The 9,176-nt window shown below is 39.7% G+C and overlaps 1 long non-coding RNA gene across 1 annotated transcript; it reads left to right on the forward strand.

Annotated features, from left to right (window-relative positions):
* The first annotated feature begins 219 nt into the window (after window positions 1–219).
* LOC142760602 (uncharacterized) lies at window positions 220–6,217 on the forward strand. Its single transcript, XR_012883324.1, has 2 exons — window positions 220–395; window positions 5,374–6,217. It is a non-coding gene; the product is annotated as an uncharacterized LOC142760602 (long non-coding RNA).
* The last annotated feature ends 2,959 nt before the right edge of the window (window positions 6,218–9,176 follow it).

Raw genomic sequence — 9,176 nt, forward strand, 5'->3', positions numbered from 1 at the left:
AGGATGTAACTCAGGATTAGTACAGGATAAGTAATGTAATGTATGTACACAGTGACTCCATCTGCAATAATAGTGAGTGCAGCTCTGGAGTATAATTCTCTGCTCCGTATTATAGGAAGACAATGAACCTGTGTTTTGTGTTGTATGTAGGTGGAGCCTCCAGATAAAACCTATAAATACAGAACACCTGTAGGTTTCCCTTATCTGAGCCACTGCTGCGAGTTACTGAGCTCCTCGTCACTGCTCTATTAATAACCTTTTATATCATTGCAGGTGAGGATGAGACCTGCTATCCTGACCGTGCTCTGTCTGTGGAGCTGTGTCCTAACAGTGACACCTCTAAGCCAAGAGCAAGTGGGAAGAATCACAAACTACATTGAGCAAAACATCTTCAAGTAAGTAGCGTTCATTTACTTTATGGATCTGTTAATAAATTACAGAGAATTAGACAATTATCCTGTTATCGAAGATTCCATTTAGAACCTCCATTAGCAGTCTGGACAGATTATCTGAAAACACAATGGAAGCCATTGTAAATCAAAAGGGTACGCCGGGCACTGGTGGTATCTGTTGTGTGATGGATCCAGTTATGTGTCAAGGTTTACACTTTAGAGGTAAACAATTATCCAAATGTGAACAATGCCTTACATGTGCTGTATAAACCTGATGATGATTGACATCTAGATGAAAAGATTTTTCTCCTGGGTAAGAAATCTAATTTGAAAAAAAACAAAAAGCAAAAATGTGAAATAAAAAAAGTCTAAATCTAAATAAATATTTAAAATCTGTTCTGTTTCTAGTACTTGTATTTGTCAAAGATTTTTGTAAAATCTTTAAATTCAGGATCAATACAAGGCAAATAATGTAATGACAATGATGCCACCGACAGAGTAGTGAGTGCAGCTCTGGAGTATAATACGGGATATAACTCAGGATCAGAACATGATAAGTAATGTAATCTATGTACACAGTGACTCCGCCAGCAGAATAGTGAGTGCAGCTCTGGAGTATAATACAGGATATAACTCAGGATCAGTACAGGATAAGTAATGTAATGTATGTACACAGTGACTCTGCCAGCAGAATAGTGAGTGCAGCTCTGGAGTATAATACAGGATATAACTCAGGATCAGTACAGGATAAGTAATGTAATGTATGTATACAATGACGCCACCAGCAGAATAGTGAGTGCAGCTCTGGAGTATAATATGGGATATAACTCAGGATCAGTACAGGATAAGTAATGTAATGTATGTACACAGTGACTCCACCAGCAGAATAGTGAGTGCAGCTCTGGAGTATAATACAGGATGTAACTCATGATCAGTACAGGATAAGTAATGTAATGTAAGTACACAGTGACTCCACTAGCAGAATAGTGACTGCAGATCCGGAGTATAATACAGGATGTAACTCAGGATCAGTACAGGATATGTAATGTATGTACACAGTGACTCCACCAGCAGAATAGTGAGTGCAGCTCTGGAGTATAATACAGGATGTAATTCAAGATCAGTACAGGATTAATAATGTATGCACACACTGACGCCACCAGCAGAATACTGAGGGTAGATCTGGAGTATAATACAGAATGTAACTCAGGATCAGTACAGGAGAAGTAATGTAATGTATGTATACAGTGACTCCACCAGCAGAATAGTGAGTGCGGCTCTGGAGTATAATACAGGATGTAACTCAGGACCTGTACAGGATAAGTAATGTAATATATGTGCACCGGGACTCCACAAGCAGAATACTGAGTGCAGCTCTGGAGTATAATACAGGATGTAACTCAGGATCAGTACAGGATAAGTAATGTAATGTATGTATACAATGACGCCACCAGCAGAATAGTGAGTGCAGCTCTAGAGTATAATATGGGATATAACTCAGGATCAGTACAGGATAAGTAATGTAATGTGCGTACACAGTGACTCCACCAGCAGAATAGTGAGTGCAGCTCTGGAGTATAATACAGGATATAACTCAGGATCAGTACAGGATAAGTAATGTAATGTATGTAAACAGTGACTCCACCAGCAGAATAGTGAGTGCAGCTCTGGAGTATAATACAGGATGTAACTCAGGATCAGTACAGGATAAGTAATGTAATGTAAGTACACAGTGACTCCACCAGCAGAATAGTGAGTGCAGCTCTGGAGTATATTACAGGATGTAATTCAAGATCAGTACAGGGTTAATAATGTATGCACACACTGACTCCACCAGCAGAATACTGAGGGTAGATCTGTAGTATAATACAGGATGTAACTCAGGATCAGTACAGGATAAGTAATGTAATGTATGTACACAGTGACTCCACCAGCAGAATAGTGACTGCAGATCCAGAGTATAATACAGGATATAACTCAGGATCAGTACAGGATAAGTAATGTAATATATGTACACAGTGACTCCACCAGCAGAATAGTGAGTGGAGCTCTGGAGTATAATACAGGATGTAACTCCGGATCAGTACAGGATAAGTAATGTAATGTAAGTACACAGTGACTACGCCAGTAGAATATTGAGTGCAGATCTGGAGAATAATACAGGTTTTAACTCAGGATCAGTACAGGATATGTAATGTATGTACACAGTGACTCCACCAGTAGAGTAGTGAGTGCAGCTCTGTAGTATAATACAGGATGTAACTCAGGATCAGTACAGGATAAGTAATGTAATTTATGGACACAGTGACTCCACCAGCAGAATAGTGAATGGAGCTCTGGAGTATAATACAGGATGTAACTCAGGATCAGTACAGGAGAAGTAATGTATGTACACAGTGACTCCACCAGTAGAATAGTGAATGGAGCTCTGTAGTATAATACAGGATGTAACTCAGGATCAGTACAGGATAAGTAATGTCATGTATGGACACAGTGACTCCACCAGCAGAATAGTGGGAACAGCTCTGGAGTATAATACAGCATGTAATTTAGGATCAGTACAGGATAAGTAATGTAATGTATGTACACAGTGACTCCGCCAGCAGAATAGTGAGTGCAGTTCTGGAGTATAATACAGGATGTATCTCAGGATCAGTACAGGATAAGTAATGTAATGTATGTACACAGTGACTCCACCAGTAGAATAGTGAGTGCAGCTCTGTAGTATAATACAGGATGTAACTCAGGATCAGTACAGGATAAGTAATGTAATGTATGGACACAGTGACTCCACCAGCAGAATAGTGGGAACAGCTCTGGAGTATAATACAGGATGTAATTTAGGATCAGTACAGGATAAGTAATGTAATGTATGTACACAGTGACCCCACCAGCAGAATAGTGAGTGCAGCTCTGGAGTATAATACAGGATATAACTCAGGATCAGTACAGGATAAGTAATGTAATGTATGTACACTGTGACTCTACCAGCAGAATAGTGAGTGCAGCTCTGGAGTATATTATGGGATATAACTCAGGATCAGTACAGGATAAGTAATGTAATGTGCGTACACAGTGACTCCACCAGCAGAATAGTGAGTGCAGCTCTGGAGTATAATACAGGATATAACTCAGGATCAGTACAGGATAAGTAATGTAATGTATGTACACAGTGACTCCACCAGCGGAATAGTGAGTGCAGCTCTGGAGTATAATACAGGATGTAACTCAGGATCAGTACAGGATAAGTAATGTAATGTAAGTACACAGTGACTCCACCAGCAGAATAGTGACTGCAGATCCGGAGTATAATACAGGATATAACTCAGGATCAGTACAGGATATGTAATGTATGTACACAGTGACTCCACCAGCAGAATAGTGAGTGCAGCTCTGGAGTATAATACAGGATGTAATTCAAGATCAGTACAGGATTAATAATGTATGCACACACTGACTCCACCAGCAGAATACTGAGGGTAGATCTGTAGTATAATACAGAATGTAACTCAGGATCAGTACAGGAGAAGTAATGTAATGTATGTATACAGTGACTCCACCAGCAGAATAGTGAGTGCGGCTCTGGAGTATAATACAGGATGTAACTCAGGATCTGTACAGGATAAGTAATGTAATATATGTACACCGGGACTCCACAAGCAGAATACTGAGTGCATCTCTGGAGTATAATACAGGATGTAACTCAGGATCAGTACAGGAAAAGTAATGTAATGTAAGTACACAGTGACTCCGCCAGCAGAATAGTGAGTGCAGATCTGGAGAATAATACAGGTTTTAACTCAGGATCAGTACAGGATATGTAATGTATGTACATAGTGACTCCACCAGTAGAATAGTGAGTGCAGCTCTGTAGTATAATACAGGATGTAACTCAGGATCAGTACAGGATAAGTAATGTAATGTATGGACACAGTGACTCCACCAGCATAATACTGAGTGCAGCTCTGGAGTATAATACAGGATGTAACTCAGGATCAGTACAGGATAAGTAATGTAATGTATGTACACAGTGACTCCACCAGCAGAATAGTGACTGCAGATCCAGAGTATAATACAGGATATAACTCAGGATCAGTACAGGATAAGTAATGTAATATATGTACACAGTGACTCCACCAGCAGAATAGTGAGTGGAGCTCTGGAGTATAATACAGGATATAACTCAGGATCAGTACAGGATAAGTAATGTAATGTATGTACACAGTGACTCCACCAGCAGAATAGTGAGTGCAGCTCTGGAGTATAATACAGCATGTAATTTAGGATCAGTACAGGATAAGTAATGTAATGTATATACACAGTGACTCCACCAGCAGAATAGTGAGTGCAGCTCTGTAGTATAATACAGGATGTAACTCAGGATCAGTACAGGATAAGTAATGTAATGTATGTACACAGTGACTCCACCAGCAGAATAGTGGGAACAGCTCTGGAGTATAATACAGCATGTAATTTAGGATCAGTACAGGATAAGTAATGTAATGTATGTACACAGTGACTCTTGTTTATTAATTATATATGTGAACTGTAATATAGCATAATATATGTGACATGAGTTAGATTGTCACCACTTTTGACCCCCCAAACCGCTAACACCACTAGTTAGAATGTTGAGTGATAACTAATGGATCGCACTGCGTATGATGCCAAGGATCCATAGAGCCATTAATTAACAGCAAAAGGGAAGGGTTGAGGTAGGTTTTCAACACAGGGTGTCGGACAGTTCTCGGTTTGGTGGAAACTTGCCAGTTTATGTGCATACATCATATTGGCAAATAACACTACTCTCTACCAGTTATGTAAGGATAGGATCCGCATTGTAGGTATATTTATACTGCTTTCCACGTGACCTAACTATGGTGTTAACGGTTGTGGAAGAATTGAATTGAAAATAAATGAATACAGTTCATGTTTGTATAGAGGGAAGTTCTCTTCATCTTCTCTCTCTTCTGCCCTGCAGGGACATTAAGAAACAGTATGCTTATTTTGTTAAGTTTACTGATACAGAATGCAACATAGATTTACAAACTAAGGATTTTGACGAAATACTGAAAACAGAAAAAGATGCCGGCATCTCTGGTAAACTGTTCAAAAAAAAAGAGAGAAATCTATGAGGGAAATCGAATGGTGGCTGCATCCTCCTTGAGCAAAGGAGAAAACAATATACACTCCGAATTCCGTCTGTTAAACCCTGATTCTACATCCCCCATCAGCAAACTACTAGCGAAACCCCCCCTAGCTGGTTGTGTTGTGTTTTTCTCCTTGAACTCCCCCTGTGTTCTGACCTGTACGGATCCCACGGGCGAGTACAACATCATTGACAAACTCAAAAAAGTCAACCTCCCCGAGTCCAAGAACCGAGCCTTCGCTTACACCACAGTATTTGACAAAGATCTGTTGAAGCCAGAAGAGGACGTTTGGAAAAACTGGAAAGCACTTGACACAGAAATGACTTTACTTCGCTGCACCGGGAATAACTGCATTAAATGCTTTACTAATGGGGTCAGGAATGAAAAGTGTTTTAAGGATTAATCCAGATTATCAGATTCAATTTCTGCTTTGCCTTTCAGCATACGTATATAAAAAATATATAGCAAAAAAGCCCCAACAGTCAAATACTTTCTTTAGATCTGCTTTGCTATTTTTAGTTTTGCAAATATATTCATAAATCAAATGCAGACCCTTCCTGACACAATGATTGTGATAGTCGCGAGGGACGGTCATATCTGATGTAACGCTCAATATTTACAGGTTTTTAAGAATATGTGATCCAAGCCTAATAAAAAAAATCGCTGGAATTCAAATCTCCAAATCTCTCATGTTTTACGTCCATGAATGTAATGCAAAGTTATACAAAGATTAAAAGAATTACATTTATTTAGTCTCGAGAAGAGAAGTCTAAGGGGCGACATGATAAATCTATATAAGCAGGAAAATACTCAAATAAAAATATGGTGAAAAGTGTTTCCATGTAAAATCCCCTCAAAAGACAAGAGGGCACTCCGTCCATCCGGGGGAAAATATATGCAATAGTCACCTCAGGAGCCGGTCACAGCAGGAACAGGAGATGCTCCAAGACCGGACCAGATAATGTCTTATAACAAAGTAACGTCAGCGCTTATGTCAATGTGCAGAAGTCTTGTAGGAATGAGGATCCAGTCTGACTTCCTCTTTCGATCAGGAATATTTTTTTTGCTCTTTTAGGGTCGATGGGCTCATTCCTTATGGTTTGATTTTTTTCCTTGGAAGGGGAAACAAAGATTTAGGATTTAGCCCTCCCTTTTGCTTTATCCATATTCTGTCCCCTCCCTTGTGTAAACCTGATGGAGATGCTCTGTCCTACAGTAACTATGTGTCTATGTAACTATACAGACGTGTGCATGTCATCAGAAATAAGTGGCTGCAGATAAGCTTCAAATAAGATTGTCTTTTGATGGATCTTCAGTGTCAGAACTTGGACCCACCGGAGTATGCTCTGGTAATATGGTGACCAGTCCGAGGACTGACTTGAGATAACTATCGGCTGATCCGGTGTCCTTCCCTACTTCTCCATAAATATGGGACTGACCAAGCATATTTGTTTCAGTAGGGACCATGGGATAAGCAGCTGCCAGATAAAGGATTGGGTTTCCGCGGCAGTAACAGATAGTTGCAGGGTTTTCAGTAGTACGCCCTTTACTTAGTGCTCACAAAACTGGAGAAACCAATTATATTTTCTCAGGTTGCCAAGTGTTCTCTGGAGCGATGACTCACAGCTCACAATCTGCAGTCTGATAGAAAAGTTTTGCGTTTGGCAGATGCTAGGTAAATGCTACATATCAAAATGCATAGTGCCCACTGTAATATTTGGTGGAGGAGGTATAATGGTCTAGGGCAGTTTTTCAGGCTTTGGCTCTATTATTTCCAGTAAATGGTAATGTAAATGCTACAACATACAAATACATTTTACACAATTGTAGCTTTAAACTTTGTGGTAACAGTTTGGCGTTTGGCCCTTTCCTGATCCAGCATGACTGCTGCCCTGTGCACACATCAAGCTCCATAAAGACATCGGGTGAGGCGTTTGGTGTGGAGGACACGAGTAGCCACACAGAGCCTTGACCTCGATCCTATATAACACCTTTGGGATGAATTGGAATAAGACATTCTCGACCTTACAAATACTCTTTTGGCGGAAAGGTCACAAATTCTCATAAGCAAACTCCAACATGTTGTGGAAAGTCTTCCCAGAAGAATGGAGACTGTTATAGCCGCAAAAGACTCCTAACTCGATGTGAAAGTGATATACTATAAGGAAAGGGGTAGTCTGACTCCTAGCATCTTTGACACAGTATATTTTGGGAATTCATAGTTTTACACTTCAGACGTCATGTAAGTGTATGATTGGTTCAGGACAAAACATATTGTCATTATATGCTATTGGCTAAATGAAATACAAATTAATGTCATCTTGTAAACATTGTAAATGATTGGCTGGAATCAAGCTGCTCCTACTTCAAAAGATATTATTGTAATGGTTTGATAAATTAACGGCAGAGAAGGATTTTGAGCATACAAAGCATGGTCTCTTGTGTCATCTTTTCTCTCATATATATATATATATATATATATATATATATTACCTATGATTTGGAACTGGATAAATCACTGGAGGGCGGGTATCGGTTGACATACCCAATACAAATTTCAGTCTAACAGTTTTGGTGCCGAAACCCGGAGATTGCTCGTCTTATAGCTATCGCTGGAGGTCTGGCGGTATTGCATCAGTGAATATTGACAACCGGCAGGTACATAAGAAGCTTATTCTTGCAAACATTGTACACTCATTCATTGCCGAGGCCAGAATTAGCGGTTATGGCGTCACATCTCCTGAACACAGTAATTTATCCAGCAGTATGAGGTATGTTCAAAGCTTTTTGTATGGTGAATGATTGCAGGTACGTACGTTATCTTGAGCTGTTGTACAGATGCGTGAATCTTGAGGTTCATGGTATGAGAGAATTTTTGCCAGCATTGAAACTATTAAGATTGTGAGAACAGAAGCTGTGAGGAGTGAGTGCATGAAACCCTCCTGTGGAATGTGATGACGTAGTAAAAAACACACAAAAAAGAGAGAAACTTGTGTAGAAGTAGTGTGAATCTATTGTGTCTAGCTGTCTGTGTGTAAGATTAGAAAGCTGAATGCTGTGTAGTGAACCTGCAATGAACTGTGCTGTTTAAATTTGTGTATTGATATACATATTTTGGAAATTTCATTTATTATTTGGCTTTTGTGTGGAATCGGTTAACGATCAAAGAGGAATGTTATCCTGTTGCCCTCTTGCTTTGAGATAGTCGAGAGTCGGGGACACCAGGAACGGCAAGGTACTATGTGTCCATAAGTTGACACAATTTGCTTGTAGTTGGCAGAGCTGAGAGTTACAGACCACTGACCAGAGTTACAGAACACTAACCCAGCAGAGATAAAGACTGTCCATAGGTAACAGAGGTTGGATATTAGTAGGTAATAACCTGTAGTACTTGTAGTACCATCAAGGACTTCTGTGGTAGTCATGATAATGGAGAACTCGGAGAGCAGAGCAGCAGGGGAAGCCCCGTAGTGTGATATACAGCTAAAGATTATTGTGACGAACCGGGGAAGAAAGACGCTATAAAAACTAAAAAGAGATCATATAATAATCAGGTTCTTTGTCAGGATTGTAGTAGTCAAATTAATATATGAAAGTGCATGTGAGAAGTGTGGTAAGTGTGTATGTAGGAGAA

This window comes from Rhinoderma darwinii, chromosome 4 (assembly GCF_050947455.1).
Source record: "Rhinoderma darwinii isolate aRhiDar2 chromosome 4, aRhiDar2.hap1, whole genome shotgun sequence".
In the NCBI taxonomy this organism is placed as follows: Eukaryota; Metazoa; Chordata; class Amphibia; order Anura; family Rhinodermatidae; genus Rhinoderma; species Rhinoderma darwinii.